This window comes from Zonotrichia albicollis, chromosome 20 (assembly GCF_047830755.1).
Source record: "Zonotrichia albicollis isolate bZonAlb1 chromosome 20, bZonAlb1.hap1, whole genome shotgun sequence".
Classification (NCBI taxonomy): Eukaryota; Metazoa; Chordata; class Aves; order Passeriformes; family Passerellidae; genus Zonotrichia; species Zonotrichia albicollis.
This window is the reverse complement of record NC_133838.1, coordinates 6696380-6717424: the sequence shown is the minus strand read 5'-3', so window position 1 is coordinate 6717424 and position 21045 is coordinate 6696380. Positions and strand designations below refer to the sequence as shown.

At 50.2% G+C, this 21045-nt stretch overlaps 1 protein-coding gene across 5 annotated transcripts in view; it reads right to left on the bottom strand.

Moving 5' to 3' along the window:
• The window catches only part of HIVEP3 (HIVEP zinc finger 3), a 300751-nt gene extending 280174 nt beyond the window's left edge, over positions 1–20577 (bottom strand). For 3 of the 5 annotated variants that reach the window (XM_074555701.1, XM_074555700.1, XM_074555702.1), the window contains exon 1: positions 19177–19715. The gene's annotated coding sequence lies outside the window, so the exon portion shown is untranslated. The other 2 variants (XM_074555698.1, XM_074555699.1) reach the window with 2 other exon arrangements.
• Positions 20578–21045: the final 468 nt, after the last annotated feature.

The following is a 21045-nucleotide window of genomic DNA, read 5'->3' as shown; positions in this document are numbered from 1 at the left end:
TTGTGAAGACAAATCTGCCATTCCTCTCAGCTGTAATTGGACAATGAACTCCAAGATGCAAATGGAGCAGAACTGATCAAAATGAGAGACCCCGTGCTGGTCGTGCATTTTGGGACCACTTTGGTTCATTTCAGGACCATTTTGGGAGCATTTTGGTCCACCTTGGGTGCAGCCCTGGCTGGGCTCTTGTGCTGCCCAAGGTGCATCCATGGAGGGGATCCTTTTAATAAATCCCTGCTTTATTCTTTAGCTCAGTCTGGTCTCTGTTCTTCCCAAGGCATCAGCAATCCTGGGGATGTTCTGCCTTCCCACTTCCCTGCCCCCTGTGCAGGGTCAGCCCCACATCCCAAAGACCCTTCCCAGCTTTCCAGGGAGCCTGAAGGAGCCCCAGAGCTGCTGAGCTCCCATGGAAAGGAGGCTCTGGAGTTTTACTCCGAGCTGAGATCAATCCCTTATGAATCCCTCCCAAATCCACACCAAACCTTGGCTGCCAGAGCCCTGTGTGTTTTCCAACCCCTCCCAGCCCATCCTAAACCCTGATGGATTTTAGAGAGCTGCAAATCTCCTTCCTCACCCTGCAGCACCTGCATGGGGCTGGAGCACCCCACCCACCATGGGCAGCTCCTGGATGGAGCAGATTCCAGAATATTCCCAGCTGGAAGGGATGATGTGAAAATGTGGCATTCACATTTTCTGGAAAATCCCTTCAAGCAGGATTTTTCTCCTGGGAAGCTGGGAAGCCTCAGAGATAAAGGAAAACAATTCTTATCTCATCTGCTTCTCCTGTGTTGCGCTCATGTGGAATGTGTTTGGAGATTGTTTACCCACAGGTGATTGTTCCATTGGATTCTGCTGGGAGTTGTTTTCACTCTTTGGCCAATCAGGGCCAAACTGTGTCAGGACTCTGGAGAGAGTCACGAGTTTTCATTATTATCTTTTTATTTATCTTTTTATTGTTTCTTTATCTTTTTCATTATTATCTTTTATTTATTCTGTAAGCATCCTTTCGTATAGTTTAGGATAGCATTCTATAACATAATATAGTCTCATAAAATAATGAATTAGCCTTCTGAGAACATGGAGTCAAATTCATCATTCCTTCCTTCGTATGGGGGCAACCCAAATCCAACAGGATCACCAATCTCAGCTCTGCAGTTCGGCCCCAGGGAGGTGCAAACTGCAGGATGCCAGCACTGGGAGCAGGAAAACATCCAGGAAAGGGATGAAAATCAGCCAGACCTGAGAGGGTTCAGAGCTTGGCAGGCTGAAGGAAAGCAATTCCCTGCAAAGGAGTGCTCACCTCCGGTGTTATGAATAACAAATTCATTTATCAGGGGATGAAAATGCAGGAGCCCAGAACTCATTAAGGGCTGCACTGTGAATAATCCAAGTGAGTGATCCAGCCTGGGAACCTGAAAATGAAACTGGAAATTTCCCCTCCATTTATCAACCTCCCTTGCACGTTCAAATGGTTAAAATTCCAAAATTCTGTTTCCTTGGGATGTCAGAGATCCATGTCTGTTAAGTGGGTACATAGCAGAGATGGGAAGGAGCTGTTGCCAATGAATGGATATCCCAGCTCTGCTCCAGGTCTGCCCTTGCCACAAGAGCTGCCACATTTTCCCATCCATCCATGGGTGTCCAACCATCCCCAGCATTGTGGGCAGCAGGAAAAGGGGGGATTGTGTCCCTCTGCCCCACTCAGGTGATTCCCCACCTGCAGAGATCGGAATTCCAACATCAGCAGCACCTGGAGCTGTTGGAGAGAGCCCAAAGGAATCCACGGAGCTGCTGCAGGGCTGGAGCCCCTCTGGAGCCAGGCTGGGAGAGCTGGGGGTGCTGCCCTGGAGAGGAGAAGGCTCCAGGGAGAGCTCAGAGCCCTTGCAGGGCCTGAAGGGGCTCCAGGAGAGCTGCAGAGGGACTGGGGACAAGGATGGAGGGACAGGAGCCAGGGAATGGCTCCCAGTGCCAGAGGAATGGCAGGGCTGGATGGGATCTTGGCAATTGGGAATTGTTCCCTGGCAGGGTGGGCAGGGGCTGGGCTGGAATTGCCAGAGCAGCTGTGGCTGCCCCTGGAGCCCTGGCAGTGCCCAAGGCCAGGCTGGGCATTGGGGCTGGCAGCACCTGGCACAGTGACAGGTGTCCCAAGGCAGGGATGGGATGGGATGGGATGGGATGGGATGGGATGGGATGGGATGGGATGGGATGGGATGGGATGGGATGGGATGGGATGGGATGGGATGGGATGGGATGGGATGGGATGGGATGGGATGGGATGGGATGGGATGGGATGGGATGAGATGGGATGGGATGGGATGGGATGAGATGGGATCGGATGGGATGGGATGGGATGGGATGAGCTTTAAAGTCTCTTCAATCCCAAACCTTTTTGTATTTCCATGATTTTCACCTCCCCTTCACCTGGGTCTGTCCCAATGTAGGAGCAGAGCAGAGACCTTCAGCTCAATTCTGGATTTTAAGCACCGCCTCAAACCCATCCTGCTCCAGCATCAATTCCCTCTCCCAGGGTGTTCCCAATGAACACAAACCCAGAGCACCAAAACCTGGAGTAGGGCTGGAGGAAAATCCCAGCCCAGATGGGTTCTGTGTCCCAGGAGTTGCAGTTTGAGTGAAGAGGAGCAGGAATTTCCCTGGGGATAAATCCCATCCCAGATTCCAGCAGGAATTCCCACGGGTACCAATCCCATCCCAGAGTCCAAATCCCATTCTAGATTCCAGCAGGAATTCTCCATGGTACAGATCCCGTCACAGAGTCCAAATCCCACACCAGGGTCCAGCAAGAATTCCCAGGAGATAAATCCCATCCCAGATTCCATCAGGAATTTCCAGAGTCCAAATCCCATTCCAGAATCCAGCAGGAATTCCCTGGGGTATCAACTCCATCCCAGAGTCTAAATTCAATTCTGTATGGTACAAATCCCATTGCAGCTTCCAGCAGGAATTCCCAGGGGTACAAATCTCATCCCTGAGTCCAGCAGGAATTCCCAGGAGAGAAATTCCATCTCAGATTCCAGCAGGAATTCTCCATGGTACAAATCCCATTCCAAATTCCAACAATAATTCCCTGGGGTACAAATCCCACCCCAGATTCCAACAAGAATTCCCTGGGGTACCAATCCCATCCCAGATTCCAGCAGCAGGGAAGTGCCTGAGTTCCTTTACCCAGCTGAGGAATTCCAAGTGGAAATTTTCCCTGATGGTTTTCCCTTTCAGCTTTGGGGGATTTTATCTCCTGGAGAAAATATTCCAGGGGCTGCTGCTCCGTCAGCTCCCAGAAATCGCCTCTGTGGGAACAACTCAGCTCTCCAGATAAGTGAAACTGCTCTGATTTAATTCAGGAATAAACCAAACTCTTCAAATCTCTGAGCCTGAATTAATCCTGATTTTCCATCTCCAAAAAATTGTCAGGATCAGATCCCACAGGACACGGGGAGGATGTGGAGTGAGGAGTGGGCAGAAATCTCCTCAGTCTGGACTCCTTCCCCCGTTTATTCCCATTTTAAATGAGGTTTAATTAAGGCACCGCATTGAAGGTGGGATTTTCAAAGCTCTAAAATTTATTCAGGAGAATCCAGAGTGCACAGGGCAGCCCAGGTGCTGCAAATCCTCACCTGGTGCAACAAAATCCAACTTTTCCTACAAATCAGCTGCAGATTTATCCCAAATAACCCAAAGGTCCAGGAATGACTGATTAACCTGAGCTGAGCACCAGGGCAGGGTTAAGATCACAAATTCAGCTTTTCCTGCCATGTTTGCAGTTAAACCGCCAAACAAACATATAAAATGTAAAAAGAAACCCCAAAATTCCCAGAATTTCTGTCTCCCAGCCAGGAGTGGCAGGGCAGAGTCACCCAGTGGTGACACCAAAATCACCCAAATCAAATAATCAACCAAATCTGGCCAAATTCCCCCCTAAAGCTGCAGATCTGTTTAAGGTATTTAAGATAATCTAAGCCTCTCTATTGGCACAAGCTGTTTAAAATGATCTCAGGCTTTAGCTGGGTTTAAGCTGCTTATGCAGCTTTAAGGGTTTTAAAAGGGTTTAGCCTGGGAAAAACCCATTTCCCAAAAAACAGAATGGGGTTGTTGGGTGGGAGCTTGGCTCTGCCATTTCGTGGGGTTTGCAATGGGGAAAAACATCCAAGAATCAAATATTTGATTTAAATCAGAGTTAGTCAGGATCAAGGTACAAATACTGAGCTTAGAGAGGATTTGGGCTGGCCTAAGTGGGAGACGAGTGGCAGAACAGAGGCAAAACACCAAGAGCTCATCCAAAAACAGAAATTACTCCCATAAAAAATTACTCAAAAACTTAACCCAACAATTCCATATTGTAAAGAAAAACAAGGCAGAATTCCAGTACATAAACCCAAGAAATTCCAAATAAATCCCATCCCAGATTCCAAAAGGAATTATCAGGAGTACAAATCCCATCCAAGATTCCAACAGGAATTCCCTTGGGGTACAAATCCCATCCAAAAGTCCAGCAGGAATCCCCAGGGGTGAAAATCTCATCCCAGATTCCAGCAGGAATTCCCAGGAGTACAAATTCCATCCCAAAGTCCAACAGGAATTCCCAGGAGCACAAATCCCATCCAGATTCCAGCAGGAATTCCCTGGGGTACAAATCCCCAAAGAAATTCTGCTTTCCTCTCCCCCTCCCCAGTTTTTTCTCCCCAAAACACAGCATCACTTCTCGTGCATTTTTTAAAGATTCCAGCCCTAAGTGGGGATCTGAAATCCAAGGTGGTGCTGGAAAAGCTCAAACCAGACCCCACTAAGGACACAGGCACTGCCTGGAACAAAACCTCCTTGTCCCAGGAGGTCCTGGAACAGAAAAGAATTCCAGAATGGAATTCTCCCCTCTCAGGTGGAATTTTTGCCAGGACCATGCACAAACCCCTGCTGCTTTCAACTTCCCACCCTGCTGAGCTTCAGGTTCACAGATCCAAGAGAATTTTGGAGATCTACAGGTTCACAGATCCAAGAGAACTCTGCTGAGCTGCACAGTTCACAGATCCAAGAGAATTTTGATTTTTTTGGGCCTTCCTGGCAGTTCCAAACACCCCCCAAGACCCCAGGGCACATTTTCCCAGGATTTCTCTGCTCTGGGTCCTGCTGCAGCCCTGGGGGACACAGAAAGGGGGATCTGCCGCTGGAATGTCAGATGTGGCACGGGAAGGGAGGTTTGGAGTCCCCACCCCTGCAGGTGTCCAAGGAACACCTGGATGTGGCTCTGGGCTGGTGAAAAGGTGTGGGATCTCAGCAGCTCAGGACTGAGGTGCCGAGTCACCGAGACCACCCTTGGGGAGCTCGGGAGTCCTGGAATGTTCCAGAAGTGTCTGGTGGCTGGACTTTGATCCCACACAGGAGACGACACCTGTATGAGGATAGGAGGGTTTCACCGGGGTGAATGGTGAAGGGATTAGTTAATTAGAGAGTCAGACACAGGGTTTAGGATTTCTGTACAGGGGGGTTTAGAGAAGTAAGATGGAGGAATTGGGGCGTGTCCTGTCCTTCTTCTTCTTCTTCTTCTCCTCCATCTTCTGTGGTGATGGTGGCACTTTGGGATTGGTCATTACTGAAAGTGCACCGGGCAATAAGGGTGAAAGGTATTGGGGAAAAATGATAAATATTGTACACGTAACAATGGGTATAAAGATAGGTGACCGCCCAGAGGGCAGCACAGTGTGCTCATGGCTGGCTGCTGAGCAGAGCTCTGTCGGGCTGAAAGAAAATCTTTTAGATAAACAATTAATAAACACAGAGACCGAGAAAAGAACTGAAGCCTCTTCTTGTCCTTTGATACGTGGGCTGCCCCAAGGCCACCTCGGGCCTTCCCAGGCCCTCCAAACAGCCAAAAACCGGACAAAAAGGTGGGGATTTGTGATCCTGGGGGGCTTTTCCAACCTCAGTGATCCCAAAATTCCCTCCCAGGGAGCTGCTGGGGCTAAACCTGCTCCAGAGCTTGGGCTCAGCGCAAAGCTGTGATCCCACCCCTCCTGTGGGATGAGGACAAAGCTGGGCCTGGGGTCCCAAAGCAGGGGCAGAGTCAGAGCCCTGGGGAGCCTGAATTCCATCCTGAAACCCTGGGAAATCAGGGAAATGCTCCTGGCTGTGGGTGCACTTTTTATCAGCGGTGCCAACACCACATTTCATTCCTTTTGGCTCTTCAGAACACTGAAATTCCCAGTTTTCCTGGCGAGGGGATGGTTCCCTCTCTCCCTGGTTTCCACCCCGAAACACTGCAAAATCAGGGAAACTGAGAGCTCCTGGCTCAGGGCTCACCTTTTACCAACTCATTTAATTCCCTTTAATCCTTAAAACACCACAATTCCCAGTTTCCCTGGGAAGGGATGGTCCCATCCCTCCCTCCTTGAACTTCCATCCCTTCCTTCTTGAATGTCCACCCCAAAACACTGGGAAATCAGGGAAACGCTCCTGGGTGAAGGCAACACCTTTTCCCAACACATTTAATTCCCTTTAACCCTTGGAGCACCACAGTTTCCAGTTTCCCTGGCCTGGGGATGGTCCCATCCCTCCCTCCCTAAATTTCCTCCCCTCCCTGCCTGAATTTCCATCTCTCCCTTCCTGAATTCCATTTCAAAGCCCTTGGAAATCAGGGAAACGCTCCTGGCTGAGGGTTCACCTTTTCCCAACTTATTTAATTCCCTTTAGCCCTTGGAGCACTGAAATTCCCAGTTTCCCTGAGTTGGGGATGGTCCCATCCCTCCCTCCTTGAACTTCCATCCCTCCCTCCTTGAATTTTCCTCCCCAAAAAAATGGAAAATCAGGGAAACACTCCTGGCTGAGGATTCACCTTTTCCCGACACATTTAATTCCCTTTAGCCCTTGGAGCACTGAAATTCCCAGTTTTCCTGGGGAGGGGAGTCTCATCCCTCCCTCCCTAAAATTCCATTCCTTTCTCCCTGAATTTTCATCCCTACCTCCCTGAATTCTTATCTCAAAACACTGAAAAATCAGGGAAACGCTCCTGGATGAAGGCAACACCTTTTCCCAATTCATTTAATTCCCTTCATCCCTTAAAGCATCACAATTTCCAGTTTCCCTGGATTGGGGATGGTCCCATCCCTCCCTCCCTAATTCCATTCCTTTCTCCCTGAATTTCCACCCCTCCCTCCCTGAATTCCCATCCCAAAACCATGGAAAATCAGAGAAACGCTCCTGACTGAGGGCAACACCTTTTCCCAACATATTTAATTCCCTTTAGACATCGGAGCACTGAAATTCCCAATTTTTCTGGGCTAGGGACTGTCCCATCCCTCCCACCCTGCAGCAAACGGATGCAAACTGGGACAAAGAACCTTTTTTCCCCCCTTTTTTTTGGGCTCTCAGCGCAGCCGAGCCCCGCTCTGCTCTCATTTACACAAAGATAAAGGCAGCGCATCTGGCCGTGTGGCAGAAGTCTTTAATTACACGCCGGAGCTTATCTTAAATATCTATTTATTGCCACGAGATTGCAGCTTCGCCCATCAACAGCCCGCAGACAAAGGGAGGTTGTGATTGCACATTCAACCTCCAGCTCTTATTCCCACTCTGGAATGCTTCACTTTGCAACTTTCTGGGATATTCGCATCCTCTCCCCCCCCTCCTCCACCTTTGCTCCCCACTGCCGAGTTGGTTTTAGGGTTTTTCAGCCGGGAAAGTTGGTCCATAATGAAGATTTTGATGGGTTTTTAGGCTAAAATGCAGGTTTGAGCTGGGGGTGGGCTCCTGCAGACTGCTCAAGGCCCTGAGCAGATTGTTCAGTGGCGAAATCCAAATGGATTGGGGAAAAAAATGGACAGAAATAGCAACAGGAGGAACAGGAATCTGGGATGGGCAGGGAGCTGGGAAATCACCCTTGGAATTCTCAGTTTTGTTCAGAAAAGGCTGCTCAGGGATGGGTTCAGGCTTTAAATGTACCCAAATCCCAAAATAAAGGTGGGATAATGATGGATGGGGGCTAATTGCAGCTTCCTTGGGTTCCTCCTAATCCACGTATTATCCTAAAATCTGGAAAATCTTCCCAAGGGATAAAATCCCATCAGGAGCTGCATTGGGAAGAGCTCAGGCCAGGAACTGATGGGCCCAGGCTCCCAAAATCCCTGCATCCCAAAATCCCTGCATCCCAAAATTCCTACAGCCCAAAATTCCTGCATTGTAAAATTCCTTTATCTCAAAATTCCTGCAGTCCAAAATTTCTGAATCCCAAAATCCCTGCATACCAAAATTCCTGAATCCAAAAATTCCTGCAGCCCAAAATTCCTGAATCCCAAAATTCCTGCATCCCAAAATTTCTGTATCTCAAAATTCACATGGCAAAAGGAATTTCAGCCCTGCCTCCCATTCCTGGAGGTTTTGCGAAGTTTTATCCCAATTTGCTGCATTCCTGCACCCTGGAGGGGCTGAATTCCAGATGGATTCAATATTTTGGGAATTCAGACACTTCCTGGCAGCTCCTCAGGTGAGTTTTCCAGGACTCCTTTGAGTTCTGGGGTTATTCCCGTTATCCTAAAGGCCCATTATTGATATCCTCCATCCTTGGGACGTTGGAATTGGGGCGTGGAATTACAAGAGGAGGGAAAGGAGCTGTTCCTGCAGCCTCCCATGGCACTGGACCCCACAGAACTGGCATTTGCAGCTCTGGGGTTGCACAAACCCCACAGAAACCCCACAGAAATGGCATTTCCTACTTTGGTCCCACACAAGTGTCATTTGCAGCCCCAGTGCCATACAAATCCCACAGAAACCCACCACAAGTTGGCATTTCCTGTTCTAGTCCCACATAAATCCCCTACAAATGGCATTTGTTACTCTGATCCCACATAAACCCCACACAAACCCCACAGAAATGGCATTTGCAGAACTGGAGTCACACAAACCCACAGAAAACCCACACAAACCCCACACAAATGGTATTTCCTGATCGAGACCCATACAAATCCCACACAAACCCCACACAAACCCCATACAAGTGGCATTTTGGGCCTTGGTGCTACTCAAACCCTACACAAGTCGCATTTCCTGTTCTAGTCCCACATAAATCCCCTACAAATGGCATTTGTTGCTCTGATCCCACATAAACCCCACACAAATCCCACACAAATGGGATTTCTTGTTCTGATCCCGCTCAAACCCCACACAAACCTCGCAGAAATTCCACGGAACTTGTATTTGCAGCTCTGATCCCACACAAACCCCACACAAGAGGCGTCTGGGGCCTTGGTGCCACACAAACCCCACACAAATTGAATTTTCTGTTCTAGTCCCACATAAATCCCACACAAATGGCATTTGTTACTCTAGGTGCACACAAACCCCACTCAAACCCCACACAAGTGGCATTTCCTGCTCTAGACCCACACAAACCCCACATAAACCCCATACAAGTGGCATTTTGGGCCTTGGCACCACACAAACCCCACACAAATGGCATTTCTTGTTCTGGTCCCACATAAACCCCACAGAAATGGCATTTGCAGCTCTGGTCCCACTCAAACCCCACACAAACCCACTCAAACCCCATACAAACCCACACAAACCCACTCAAACCCCACACAAACCCACTCAAACCCACTCAAACCCCACACAAACCCACTCAAACCCCACACAAACCCACACAAACCCATTCAAACCCCACAGAAATGGCATTTGCAGCCCTGGGGTCACACAAACCCCACACAAACCCCATAAAAATGGCATTTCTTGTTCTGGTTCCACTCAAACCCCACACAAACCCACACAAACCCCACTCAAACCTCACACAAATGGCATTTCCTACTCTGCTCCCATACAAACCCACTCAAACCCCACTCAAACACCACACAAATGGCATTTGCAGCACTGGGGTCACATAAACCCACAGAAATTCCACACAAAGCCCACAGAAATCCCACAAAAATGGCATTTCTTGTTCTGGTCCCCATAAACCCCACGCAAACCCCACAGAAATGGCATTTGCAGCTCTGGTCCCACTCAAACCCTACACAAATCCCACACAAATGGCATTTTTTGTTCTGATCCCACTCAAACCCCCCACATACCCCACAGAACTGGCATTTGCAGCACTGAGGTCACACAAATCCACACAAACCCCACTCAAACCCCACACAAACCCACACAAATCCCATACAAACCCCACACAAACCTCAATAAAATGGCATTTCCTGCCAGGGAGGATCAGCCAGGGACATTTTCCCTCACAGCAAACCCAAATCAAACCCCAAGGTTCCTTCTCCTCCTGCCCCAAAGGCAGAAACCCTGGGGAATTGTGTCCCTGGATTCCCTTCAGGGATGGGGGAGCTAAAACAATTCCCCTTCTGCAATTTAAGGAAAAAACTTCCAATGGGATTTTTGCCTCCAGCTCCTCCTGACCCCCCCCAAAGCCAAATTAAATCTCACTAATGATGGATCCAGCTTAATTAGGAGTGAAATAATTTCATTTTTGCCCCAGGTGAGAAGCACCTTTTGCTCCCACCATCAACCTAAACAGGTTCTACACCCCCAAAATCCCAATTTGTTTGGCTAAAACAGCAATATCTTCATAATTACCTGATTTATTTGCTAAAATCTGCAGTTCTTGCTCTCCTGACCCCCTATGCCCCTCCTCTAACCCATAAATATTTCCCTTCCTTCCCCTTCCAGCTACCAGATTTTTGTTATCCCCTGCACAGAATTCCTCTCCAATTAATTAATCCAAGTTATAATCAATCAAATTCCACCATGTGGGTTTGGGGACCTTGCTGCTGCACAGAATTCCTTCCTTGCCCCAAATTCCCTGTGGCAAGGAGGTTTTTGGGGTTTTTTTTTCCAGGAAAGACCCGGCCAAACTGCTTTGGAACCCTTCAAAACAAAACAAGTTGTTTGTCTCAGCAATTTGCACTCTCCCATGAAATTCCCTCTGATGCCAGAAGTAGAGGAAACAAAAAAAAATTCAAAATATGAGCCCAAGCTACGAAGTCAGGGGTGAAATGAATATCCCTGCAAATGCAGGGACTCTGAAAAGCAACACAGAGACAGGTAAAGGACAGAGAGATGAGGATAAATTTATTTTTGTGGATTAAAACATGAAGGGGAATTGGCTGGGGAGGACTGGAAATTCTGGAATGTTTTGGGGGTATGGATGGGGGTTACAGGGATGGGGATGGTGCAGCTGAGCCCTTCCCAAGAACTTGCTCTTCTGCACATGAAATTCTACCTAAAATCCAATTTTGGTTATTTCAAACCTCCTGGACCTTTTGCTTGGGTTGGACTCGATGGTCTTGAAGGTCTCTTCCAACCTGGTCATTCCGTAAGTTCTGTGGGTTTTCCCACCCATCCACCAGGAACAAATCCATGCAGGAGCACCCAAGGGGTTATAAAATCTGCTTTAGCTTTCAAGGCAGCCAAAAAAGCAGCAGAGAAGTTGTGTTTGGATCTGAAGTGCTTTCCAAGGCCCCTGAGCTCATCCCTGACATCACCAGGAGCTTTCCTCATCCTTTCCTTACTCATTGCTCAGTTCTGGGCTTGCTGATCCCATCCCTGCTTACATCAGGATTTGCTCACTGCTGGTTTGGGATTCCTGCAGCCTCTAAATCCTCAAATCCTATCCCTGAGGCAGCAGCAGCACTGGAGCCTCCCCCAGGGAGGCAGGAGATGATCCAGCCATCCATGGGCAGCTCCTCCACTTAATTTTATTGTCCCAGCTCCTTCCCAAGGTCCCACAGGGAGAGAAGATTCTGCAGCACTGAGATCTGGGCTCCTCCAGGGGTGGAAAATCCACAGGAAGGGCAGAAACCCCATGGGATTCTCCTGCGGCAGGAGATGGTCCAGCTGTCTGTGGGCATCTCCTCCACCAGATTTTATTGTCCCAGCTCCTTCAAAGTCCATCAGGAGCAGCCAGGGAGGAACAGATTGTGCAGCACTGAAATCTGGGCTCCTCCAGGGGTGGAAAATCCACTGGAAGGGCTGGAAAGTCCCACAGGATCCTCCTGTGGGATCCCCCTGTGGCAGGAGATGATCCAGCCATCCATGGGCAGCTCCTCCCCTGGATTTTATTGTCCCAGCTCCTTCCTAAGGTCCCACAGGGAGAGAAGATTGTGCAGCACTGAAATCTGGGCTCCTCCAGGGGTGGAAAATCCACAGGAAGGGCTGGAATCCCATGGGATCTTCCTGTGAGATCTTCCTGTGGCAGGAGATGGTCCAGCCGTCCGTGGGCATCTCCACCACTAGATTTTATTGTCCCAGCTCCTTCAAAGTCCCTCAGGAGCAGCCAGGGAGGGACAGATTGTGCAGCACTGAAATCTGGGCTCCTCCAGGGGTGGAAAATCCACTGGAAGGGCTGGAAAGTCCCACAGGATCCTCCTGTGGGATCCCCCTGTGGCAGGAGATGATCCAGCCATCCATGGGCAGCTCCTCCCCTGGATTTTATTGTCCCAGTTCCTTCACAAAGTCCCACAGGGAGAGAAGATTGTGCAGCACTGAAATCTGGGCTGCTCCAGGGATGGAAAATCCACAGGAAGGGCAGAAACCCCATGGGATTCTCCTGCGGCAGGAGATGGTCCAGCTGTCCATGGGCATCTCCTCCTCTGGATTTTATTGTCCCAGCTCCTTCCCAAGGTCCCACAGGGAGAGAAGATTCTGCAGCACTGAAATCTGGGTCGCTCCAGGGGTGGAAAATGCACTGGAAGGGCTGGAATCCCATAAGATCCTTCCTGTGGGATCCTCCTGTGGCAGGAGATGGGCATCTCCTCCCCTGGATTTTATTGTCCCAGCTCCTTCCCAAGCTGCCATCTGTGAGAAACAGATTGTGCAGCACTGAAATCTGGGCTGTTCCAGGGGTGGAAAATCCACTGGAAGGGCTGGAAAGTCCCACAGGATCCTCCTGTGGGACCCTCCTGTGGCAGGAGATGATCTAGCCACCCACAGGCATCTCCTCCCCTGGATTTTATTGTCCCAGCTCCTTCCCAAGGTTCCCCAGAGAAGCCAGGGAGGGACAGATTGTGCAGCACTGAAATCTGGGCTCCTCCAGGGCTGGGAATTCCACTGCAATCCCCTCCTGTGGGATCCTCCTGTCCCAGCTGCAGGGAGTGGGGTCAGGGCCTCGTGGGACACAGAGCGGGTCCAGGCTGGGAGCAGCTCCTGGGGACCATCCCAGCAGCAATTCCCAGGGCTCCCTGGGGATTCCAGCAGCACCCCAGAGCCCAGACAGCCCCAGCCTGGTTAAATGATCCCATTATCCCATTCCAGGTGTGACATTCCCCCTGAAACAGCCCCAATCCCCCTGAGCACCCACAGCCCTGGGGCTTCTCAAACCCCCTTTGGCCCCATAGCAAATTCTGCTTCCCCTACAGCATTTTCCAGAGCCTGCCCAGCAAATAATGATCTAAAATCAAACAAAAAAAACCAATCCCAAAACCTTAGCCAGGGCTGCTGTCTGCAGTTGGGGCTTAGAGTCAGAACTTATTATTTGTATTTTCAATCTGCCAGGGACTCCCACTGAGAGCTCGGCCAGGAGGCTCCCCCTCCTCCCTCCTCCCTGTTTCCCACACAGGAGGAAAAGTAAAGATGCAGAAAGGTTAAAAAGGAACAAAAAAGGCCACGCTGGTGCCCCCCATCACAGCAGCAAGAGCAAATCCCTGACTTAAGGAGCTGCAACGTTTCCATTCTTGGCATGAAAAAGTTTCAGAGCTTTTTCAAGAACTCAAGGGAGAGACGTGGCCTGTGGATCCTGAGAGCCCTGCTGCAGGAAGGGCAGGAATGTGGTGAAAAGGAGTAAATACGGGTCAGGAATAGGGGTAAAAATGGGTAAATACGGGTCAGGAATACGGGTAAAAATGGGTAAATATGGGCCAGGAATACAGGTAAAAATGGGTAAATATGGGCCAGGAATACAGGTAAAAATGGGTAAATATGGGTCAGGAATACAGGTAAAAATGGGTAAATATGGGTCAGGAATAGGGGTAAAAATGGGTAAATATGGGCCAGGAATACAGGTAAAAATGGGTAAATATGGGTCAGGAATACGGGTAAAAATGGAATGAATATGGATCAAGAGTATGAGTAAATATGGGTCAGAAATATGGGTAAAAAAGGTAAAAAAAGGTAAATATGGATCAAGAGTGTGGGTAAAAATGGGTTCAAAATATGGGTCAAGAATAGGGTGAAATACGGGTCAAGTCTATGGGTAAATAAGGGTCCAAAACATGGCTAAATATGGGTAGCAAGCACCAGCCCTTTAAGTTATTTTGGAAACTCCTCTTCAGGTACTACCACACACCTTTAAACAGGGAAATAAATTAGGGAGCTGGGCCCACCATTCCCATGATATCCCATGTTATTCCCATCCTATCCCACATTACTCCTGTCCTATCCCACATAATTCCCATGCTATCCCACAATATTCCCATTTTATCCCACATTATTCCCATGCTATCCCATGTCATCTCCATCCTATCCCACTTTATTCCCATCCTATCTCATATTATTCCTGTACCATCCCATATTATTCCCAAGCTATCCCATGCTATTCCCATCCTATCCCACATTATTCTTGTGCTATCCCACATTATTCCCAAGCTATCCCAAAATATTCCCATTTTAACCCACATTATTCCTGTGCTGCCCTAAATTATTCCCATGCTGTCCCACATTATTCCCCTTCTATCCCACATTTTCCACTTGCATGATCTGAGCCAGCAGCAGAGATTGAGCAGACATTGAGAAAAAAGATGTTTTTAACCCCAAAGTGATGCAGAGTGGTTTGTGCTCCCAGCAGCATGGGCAGACAGATCCCCCCCACTGCCAGCCCTATGAGAAATGTGGGGTTTAGGGGAGTTCCTGTTCTCCGGCTCATCCCTCACCCACCAGCTCCACATCCTGAGTGCAGAGAAAATCCTGGGAATTTTATCCAGGTGGAAATGCAGGATTAGAGTGCACCTGAGGAGGAGGAGGAGGAGGGGGAAGAAGAAGAGAGGCTGCTCAGCACTCTGACCCTGGCTTCTCCAGGGCTCCATAAACCCTTTGGCCCATCAGCTGCTCTCTGAATTCCCAGGAAATCTCCCCATTCCCATGGAACTGCCATTCCCAGGAACAGCCAAGATGCTGGAGAGACCTTTGGAGGCCTGGCTTGGCGTGCTGGGGGTGTTTACAGGAGTTTTACGACTCTTTCAAGGAAAATAATGACCAGAATCCTTTCCAGTGCCAGATGAGCTGGGCTGCAGTGCCTGGGACAAAACCAGTTTTATTTCTCTTTCTCAGTGGGGGTGGAATTATAAAAGTCACGGGGATGCAGGGCCACAAATTCCCACTGGTGCTCAGGGGTCACAGAGGCCTCAGAGCAGCTCCTGGCACGGCTCAGGTACCACTGACTGTGAGAAGCACCTTGGGGCAAAACCAGCTTCATTTCCCTTTGTCAGGAGGGGTGAAATCATAAAAATCATAAAGATGCAGAGCCACAAATTCCCACTGGTCCTCAGGTGTCACAAAGACCTCAGAACAGCTCCTGGCACGGCTCAGGTGCTACCACCTCTGCTGAGAACTCTGGGACAAAACCATCTTCATTTCCCTTTCTCAAAGGGGATGAAATCATAAAAATCATAAAGATGCAGGGCCACCAAGTCACACTCAGGTGTCACAGAAGCCTCAGAGATGCTCCTGGCAGGGCTCAGGTGCCACCAGCTGTGCTGAGAGCTCTGGGACAAACCCCACTGTGTCCTGCCCAATGGCTGGCGCAGGGTTTGGGTTGTGCATGAAGATGTTCATGGCCCCAGAGGCAGCACAGAAACCAAAACTCAGCATAGGAGATGATTTAATAGGAAAAATACCAACTTCCATAGGGGAGATGCCACCTTCCATGCGGGAAACACCAACATCCATAGGGAAAACACCACCTTCCATAGGGGAAATACCAAATTCCATAGGAGAAAGACCAGTGTCCATAGGGGAAACATCTGCACAGGGAAATACCAACTCCCATAAAGAAAACACCAAAATCCATAAGTGAAATGCCAACTTACATAGGAGAAATACCAACATTCATAGGGGAAATACAAACTTCTGTAGGGAAAACACCACCTTCCATAGGGGAAATGCCAAAGTCCATAGGGGAAATATCACCTTCCATAGGGGAAATACCAACATCCATAGAGAAAATACCAACTTCCATAGGTGAAATGCCACCTTCCATAAGGAAAACATCTCCATAGGGGAAATATCACCTTCCATAGGGGAAATACCAACTTCCATAGGAGAAACACCAAGGTCCATAGGGGAAATGACACCTTCTATTGGGTAAATGCCATCTTCCATAAGGAAAATACCTCTATAGGGAAAACACCACCTTCCATAGGAAAAACACCAACTTCCATAGCGGAAATGCCACCTTCCATAGGGGAAATACAAACTTCTGTAGGGAAAATACCACCGTCCAAAGGGGAAATACAAATGTCCATAGGGGAAATACAAACTTCCATAGGTGAAATGCCACCTTCCATAAGGAAAACATCTCCATAGGTAAAACACCACCTTCCATATGGGAAATACCAAATTCCATAGGGTAAACAGCAATGTCCATAGGAGAAATACCAAAGTCCATAGGGGAAACATCTCCACGGGGAAATACCAACTCCCATAGAGAAAACACCAACATCCATAAGTGAAATGACAACTTGTATAGGGGAAATACCAACATCCATAGGGGAAATACAAACTTCTGTAGGGGAAAAAACACCTTCCGTACAGGAAATACCAAATTCCATCCGGGAAATACCAATGTCCATAGGGTAAATGCCACCTTCAATAAGGAAAACTTCTCCATAGGGAAAACACCACCTTCTATAGGGAAAACACCACCTACCACAGGAAAAATACCAACATCCATAGGGGAAACACCACCTTCCACAGGGGAAACACCAAAATCCATAGGGGAAATGCAAACTTCCAAAGGCAAAACATCTCCATAGGGAAAACACCACCTTCCATAGGGAAAACATCACCTTCCATAGGGAAAACATCACCTTCCATAGGGAAATACCAACTTCCATAGGGGAAATACCAACTTCCATAGGTGGCATTTCCCCATAGAGAACTCCCATAGCGAAAACACCAACTTCTATAGGGGAAGCGCCAGCTTCCATAGGGGATATGCCAATGTCCATAGGAGAAATACCAACGCCCATAGGGGAACTACCACCTTCCATAGGGGAAATACCAAATTCCATGGGGGAAACAGCACCTTCCATAGGTGAAATGCCACCTTCCATAGGGAAAACATCTCCATAGGGAAAACACCACCTTCCATAGGAAGAACACCTTCCACCCACCCCCCCCCTCCCCTCAGGCACCACTTATTCGGGCTTTTTTCTCATCCCAAAGGTTTCCCTGAGCACAGCAAGTGCTGGGCGTGGGGAGGAGCAGCCCACAGCACTGCCGGGACAGATCTGAGTGCTCCGGCTGAGCCACAGGGGGAGGGAATAAAGCCAGACCCCCCCCCATGCTCTGGTACAGCTTTGCAACCACCAAAAGAAATTTTTTTTAAAGTAGCATTGGGCAAACTCTGTTACTGGCACGGCAAGAAGTGAATCCTGCAGGAGCAGCAGCTGCCTCAGCACATGGAACATGAGGTTTTGGGTAAAATCCATGTTCTCACATCCCAGAGCCCGGGGCTGGGGCTTTCCAGCAGCCATCAGCACCTGGATTTGTCTCCCAGAGCAGCAGGGCAGGGGACATGAGGTGCTGCTGGCCCTCACCCAGCCCAAACCAGGAGCACAGGAAGATTCCCATCCTGCTGCCTCCAGAGCACATTTTAATCCTATTTTCCTGCGCACACACCCCATATCAAATTCTTAATTAAAAATCATCTGCTTTTGGAATGGGGGAGGGATGGACAGACCAGGCTGCATATTGAGTTTTGGGTACTTTTCCTCTGTCAGGTCAGACATTCCCAAGTTCTCTCTGGAGGAAGCTTCAAGGGGCTGTTTATATAAAATAAATATTTTGTTTCACGTGCTGCCCACCCTCAGCTCGCACAACTCATCGGGGGAAACTTTTCTTGCAGATCCTTTCCTGAATGCTCAGGCAAAACCCCTGCAAATATCCTGCGTGCACAGCCAGAACAGAAACATGTAACGCTTAAACACGCCGAAATATAAACACAAACTTCCAGACAAAGGGCTAATCCCTGCCCTCGGAGGCTCCCACAGCCAGAGGAGCTGGTTCATCCCAAGGAGGGCTGGATTTGGCCCTTGGAGAGGCCACTGCAGTCCCTGCTGCAAGCCCGGGCTTGGGAACACGGCACAAAACCCGGCCAGAGCCGCGGGCAGGTACCGCAAGGGGCTGCGGATGCCTCCACCTGCCTCCGACAGCGGCAAAAACTCGGGCTCCCCAAAGGACAAACCTCGCAGGCTGATCCCCGAATGCCACGGCCAAATAAAACCAAGCAGGAGGAGGAAAAAACCCCAACAGCAGCGCTTTGTGCAGGGACCCAGCCACCAGCAGCGACCTCGCTGCTGAAACCAGCCTCGGAATCTCATTAGATTTGTTTAATTTGGGTATTTCTCTCCGCGCTGGAGCATCGCGAAGCAGCAGCAGGGATGGCAGCGGCGCAGGCCCGGCGGGGCCCCGGCAGGACGCGGCTGTCCCCGGAGCAACACGTCCCCAGCCCGTGTGCCCGTGTCCCTCCGCACGCCCCTGCCCGGCTGGCACGTCCCTGTCACACCCCGCGATCGCCTCCCACCGCCCCCAGCGCTGCCTCCCACCAGCCAGCGCCAATTCATCGCCTCCTCCTCCTCCTCCACCTCCTCCTCCTCCTCCCCGCACGGTGGGAGAAAATGAAGTTGCTGTCAAGCGACGATAAATTCATGCGACAGCCAGGGCTAATTAAGCGGCAAAGTAGCTGCGAGCGTGGCGGGGCCGCGGCTCCGGGCTGGGCTCGGTGACAGCGCCGGGCTCGGGGCGCTCGCCCAGCGCCGAGGTGGCCGCGGCCACCCCCGCTGGGGACGCGGGGACGCCGAGCTGGCACCTTTGGGGAGGAAAAAATGGAATCTGGCCGGCCGGCTGGGCACCCGCAACCAGCCAGGGAGGGAGGGAAGGAAGGAAGGAAGGGCGAGAAAAAATCCCAAAGATCCACGCAGAGAACAACGGCAAAAAAATAGCGACAAAAGCGCCCGTGCCTACCTTTGCCGGGGGCCAGCGGGCAGATCCCGGAGCGCTTGGGGTCGGTGGCTGTTCCCTTCTTTATGAAATGTTCGGCTCAGCCGGTGCTATTTGCATTCTTTCATTAGCACCTGTTTCAAGTAAGGAAGGAGAAAGCTCATTGCGAGATCAGCTTCCTCTCCGAATAAATTATTTAAAAAATTAAAAAAAAAAATAGACAGATGCACGCTGCCAAATAATAATAACGCTAATAAAAATCAAAAAAATACCACATGGATATTAAAGCCCAAAGTAGGCAGTTTAATAATGGGAGGTCTTGCAGGTTGTGAGCATGCTCCAGCCGGAACAAATCCTTCCTCTGTTATTCCTCTGAATAAAAATAAACCACGATCAAGAAACCCAAACGGAAGCTTCCTCCTAGAATCCCTGCTGCTGAAAAATATGTAATAAATTCAGCCCGAAGACGCAGACTCTAATCAGCAGCTGTTTTCTGGATCCAAAGCCAGCCAAAGCCTCTCTTGTCTTTTCCCACTATGAGTCGAGGCCTTTTTGAAAAGGGTTTTAACCTTTTAAAGACACAGCGCACCAATTATCACTTCTGGAGGACTGTCACTCACGGCGCAGGGAAATTAATAAAGCGACAGCGGTGGCACAGCCGGAGCATGGGGAGGTGTGGTTTGCCCTCCCAGGGTTGCCTCGGGAATATTATTGTATGATTATTATTTTTAATCGGACCCCCTCCCCTTCGGGGAAATAATAATAATAATAAAGTGCGAACTCGCCAGCCGGCTCCGGGATAAATGCAAAGTCATTATAAAAAGGAGCAGCTGCTGGATGTCATTCCCGGAGTTCTGCCGTGGCTCCTTAGTGGGGTTAAATTTGTTGCGAGTGAATTTTTCGGGATTAACAGCTTCCAGCCCGGCCGGAGCTGGGAGAGGGTTAACGCCAGGCACAGAGCGGCTCTGTCAAGTGCTTCCCATCAAACTGAGGACCAGGCTGCGAAGTTTGAACCGAGCAGCTCTGGCACCGCGTCCTTTCAGAGCTGGCATATTCCGGGTTTTTACCAAACCCGACAAACCCCCCCCCCAAAAAAAAAAGTTCATCCCTCCGCTAAGCAGCGCCGGTGGCCCCGCGTGCGGCACAGCTCTGCGGGGACAGCGCCGAGCCATCGGCTCTGGGGGGACCACAGCACACATCCCCCCAAAGCTGCGCGTCCCCAGGCCCCAGGGCAGCGTCCCCCGGCCGTGGTGCCACCGTGCCCGGCCCACCTGGGTGGCGGTGGCATCCTCCTGCTCAGCGCTCGGGGCCATCCCCGGGGTGCTGCGGCTCCTCCGGCCGCGCTCGCCTCCGGCCGGGCTGTGCGCAGCCCCCGGCATGCGAGCCGCCGGCTCTCCCGCCCTCTCCCCCTCCTCCTCCTCCTCCTCCTGCTGAAAATCATCATATTTCATGTGTGGCTGCTCCAGCCCCGCCAATTGGCTGGGCACGGGCGGGCGGAAATGTCAGCGGCAGCGCAGCATCGCTGCCCGCCCCGAGCCCCCCGGGAGCGCCCGCGGCTGCGAGCCCTGCCACGGCTACGGGGAGAGGGGATTTGGGTTCTGTGCCCCTCCGGCTGGGCTCTGAGGGATGCAGCTGGCAGCAGCTTGACCTTGAGCAGCGCGGGTTCATTTTCCTGCACCCGGGGGGATCCCGCGCATCTGGAGCCGCTGCCCGGGCACTGAGCGGCGCCGGGGCTGCTCGGAGGGTGAGCCCCGAGAAACGGAGCATTCCTGGCTTTTCCACCCATTTTCAAGGCATCTGTTTGCCTCTTGCTCCTTACTTCCAGAGCTTTCTAACAAGATCTGTATCAGTATTTTCTTTATTTTTTCTATAGATGGGATTTGGAAATAAGGG